The 3,431-nt window shown below is 55.4% G+C and overlaps 1 protein-coding gene across 15 annotated transcripts in view; it reads right to left on the bottom strand.

Annotated features, from left to right (window-relative positions):
• Klc1 (kinesin light chain 1) overlaps positions 1–2,654 on the bottom strand; it is a 48,012-nt gene extending 45,358 nt beyond the window's left edge. For 9 of the 15 annotated variants that reach the window (XM_021179631.2, XM_021179639.2, XM_029484484.1 and 6 more), the window contains exon 1: positions 2,466–2,654. The gene's annotated coding sequence lies outside the window, so the exon portion shown is untranslated. The remainder of the gene's footprint in view (positions 1–2,465) is intronic. The other 6 variants (XM_021179635.2, XM_029484486.1, XM_029484485.1 and 3 more) reach the window with 2 other exon arrangements.
• Between the last annotated feature and the right edge of the window lie 777 nt (positions 2,655–3,431).

Raw genomic sequence — 3,431 nt, 5'->3', positions numbered from 1 at the left:
AAAAAAAAAAAAAAAAAACTTAAAAAAAAAGAGTTAGTGTTTACATGTACACGTGCATGGTGCTCATGGGCACCACAGACGTCAGAAGAGGGTCTCAGATTACCTGGAATTGGAGTTAGGGACAATTAGGAGCTGTCTGTTTCTGGATGCTAAGAATCAAACACAGGTCCCTCTGAAAGAACAATAATTACTCTTAACAACTGAGCCATCTCTCTAGTCCCAAGAATGGATTAATCTTTTTTTAAAGAATTATTTACTTATTTTATGCATATGAGTACACTGTGGCTGTCTTTAGACGCACCAGAAGAGGGCATCGGACCCCATTACGGATGGTTGTGACCCATCATGTGGTTGCTAGGATTTGAACTCATGACCTCTGGAAGAGCAGTCAGCGCTCTTAACCGCAGAGCCATCTCTCCAGCCCGTATTAATCTTTCTTAATGTAAACATTTAAGTTGTGGGTAATGTTTGGTTTGTTTGTTCTTGCACTGAGGAAGCAGGACCTTTCGAATGTAGGCTACTACCCTAGCACTGAGTGCCTTCTTCAGCCTGGAGACTTTGCTGTAGAATATCTAAGCTGTGTAGACCTCACCTCTTCAGTCTTTGCACTTGGAAAAAAATCCCTGTCCAGATTCCACGCAAGTCTACGCTTTTCTTGCTTTGGATTTTTGTTTTGAGATTTTGCTATGCATTTGTGGATCCCAAGTGTGTCCAGGTTATAGGCATATACTGTCACTCCCTGCTATGTGTTCACCACACACGCTCTCACAATGCTGGTGCTACAGAGAGGTCACCACCGGGTCCCACCCCTCTTGGTTCCACCAGAGCATCAGGCTGGACTGCAACACGCTGCATTCTTTAATGATCTAGAAGGGGCCTGCCCTCCCACACACCACACACTATGAAATTTTAAATAGAATCATTGCATTCTTACAAATACGTAGTGCAAAGAACAGTAAGTCAAATTTCCTACCACAACTGAGGCCTGTAGGCAGTCCGTGGTAGAAGATCCCTAACTATGGCGTGCTTAGGAGACTCAAGGTTGGTCTAGTTTCCTAATGGGGTTTCACTGTCCTATTACAAAGCATTCCAGGCTAATTCTGACCTAAGGCTTTGTCAGACTGTATAAAGAGCCTTGGAATTTAAGTAATGCAAAGAATCAAAAACACAGCAGTTTAAATGGTATATAAATTTCGTGTCCTCATGCTTTTTAAAGACCTCATTTTTGCAAGTACACCAGATCACCATTTAATAACATAACAGTAGCAGGTAGTGGCAATTCCAACACAACACAGCTGGAAACAGCCTGCAAACTTCATTATAATGCCATCCACTCGGTCACACATTAATATTACTTTATTAACACCTTAATTTTTTTTTTTTTTTTTTACGGGAAGGGGGCTCCACATGTAACAAGGAAAAGTACTCCAGGCTGGGCACATTCAGGTCACCAGGGAGATTTCACACCCGGCCACTGAAAGAAAGAGACTGGCTGGCCACTGGCCATGGACCACAGCATGACAGCACGCCACCCAGGGCGGTGCCGGGGAGAGGTGGGGGCTAGAAGGGCGGGGAGGCCTGAGACAAAGCCAGTCGGCTGACCCCCAACACACACACTACCACCACCACCACCTCTTCGGGACCTCAGCAGACAGGCTTTGGGTCCCTTAAGCCCACAGCTGCCATTGGAAGGCCGCCCCCGCCCCGAGGCCCGAGTCAGGGCGGGGCCCTGAACACAGATGGGACAGAAGCCTGAGGGACACAGGAGGGGAGTGGAAGAGAAGGGGCAGGAACCGAAGCCTGGAGTGCAGGCAGAGGGCTGAGCCCCAAACCTAGAGGGTCACGGACGAAGAAGGGACAAGGACCTCAACTCAGAGAGGGACAGGCAGAGATAGGATAGGACCCGAACCAGAACAGGAAGGGAAGGGAGAAGAGCCTCAGCCTGGATGTGCAGGCAGAGAGATGACGACAAAGACCCCAGCCAGGAGGGGCGCAGCTAGTGACAGGAAAGGGACCCAAAGCAGGGGCGCAGATAGACGGGGACAAGGACCACAGACTGGAGGAGCGCAGAGAGGTGACAAGAGACCCGAGCCTAGAAAGGCGCAGACGGAGAAAGGTCAGAAACCCCTGCCTGGATGTGCACAGGTTGAGAGAGGACAAGGACCGCAGACTGCTGGCGCGCAGGCAGAGGTGACAAGAGACCGGAGCACGGAGGGGCGCGGGCGGAGCGGAGAGGGAACCCCAGGGTGCAGACAGGGATGGAAAGGCCAGGGAGGGGACTGGGTTCGGGCGGAGGAGTAAAATCGCAGCCTGGAAGGGCCGGGTGCAGATGCGGCGGTGGACGGAAAGGTCCAGAAGCCTCAGCCCGGAGGATGAAGGCGGGAAGGGGTCGCGGCCGCGTCTGGAGCACTGCGCACCAGCCGCGCGGAGCCCGGGGCGGGGCGGGGACCGGGCCGCGCACTCACCGTCCGATCGGGAGAGCCGCGCTCGTCGCGCTGTCACAGGCCGAGGCCGCGCAGAGCCCAGCCGCCTCAGCAGCAAGCGGCGCCTCCGCAGCCGCCCCGCAGCATCCTCACCCTGACCCGCGCTCCGCAGCCTCGCGCCACCCTCCGCCGCCGAAAATGGCGTCGCCGGCGCCGCGCCCGCCCCACAATGCTGTGCGCCGTGACGTCACCCGCCCTCGCGCCGCCGGGCGGGGCTCAGGGGAAACTGAGGCTGGGGTCCGCAGCCCGGAGCTCTCCAGGAGCCTCTAATTCGTGTGTGGTGGCCTCAGAGCGGGAGGCTTCCCTCGCCGCGCCTCCACCCGTGGAGGACGGGAAGATCGCCAGGCGGCCAGGACCCACCCTCTGCGGCTCGCTCCTGGCCGCAGCTCTCGCTCGACCTCCAGCCTGGCCCAAAGGGCAGGCTTGCCAGCTCAGGTTGCTCCTGAGCCTCGCACAGCCGCCTGGCACCCCAACTGCAGGCCTGACTCAGCAGCGGGTTGGAGGGGACGCTGAGTCAGTGACAAGGCCGAGCTTGCCTGCCACCGGCTTGGGAACCCTCCAGGTGCCTTTAGACGTTTCCAGAATGGCCCGGTTGCATTACTAACGGGGAGGGGTTGCGAATGCCCACAGCCTCCCCACTTTGGGAACCGCTTCCCTCCTCTGATGGTATTGCCCAGAACCTGCTGCGGTCCTCCACCCTGCACTTATACCTACCAACATCAGGGAGGCAGGTGCTTTTGGTCTTAACAAGCAGATCCAGTTACTTTGACCTCCTAGAAAATTCAAAGGCTGGCCAATAAAGGGGCAGCTCCCGTGGGGAGGGAGCGCAGCAGCCCATGTTGGCCTAAGGAGAGGCTGTGGGTTCAGTCTTTACTGCAGGCTTCACTTGCCCCAGCACACAAACTGCTGCTTGGATGTTGGGTGTCGCCGGCTCTTCAACCACTGCCA

This window comes from Mus caroli, chromosome 12, assembly GCF_900094665.2.
Source record: "Mus caroli chromosome 12, CAROLI_EIJ_v1.1, whole genome shotgun sequence".
NCBI classification, from domain to species: Eukaryota; Metazoa; Chordata; class Mammalia; order Rodentia; family Muridae; genus Mus; species Mus caroli.
This window is presented reverse-complemented; position numbering and strand designations above follow the sequence as displayed.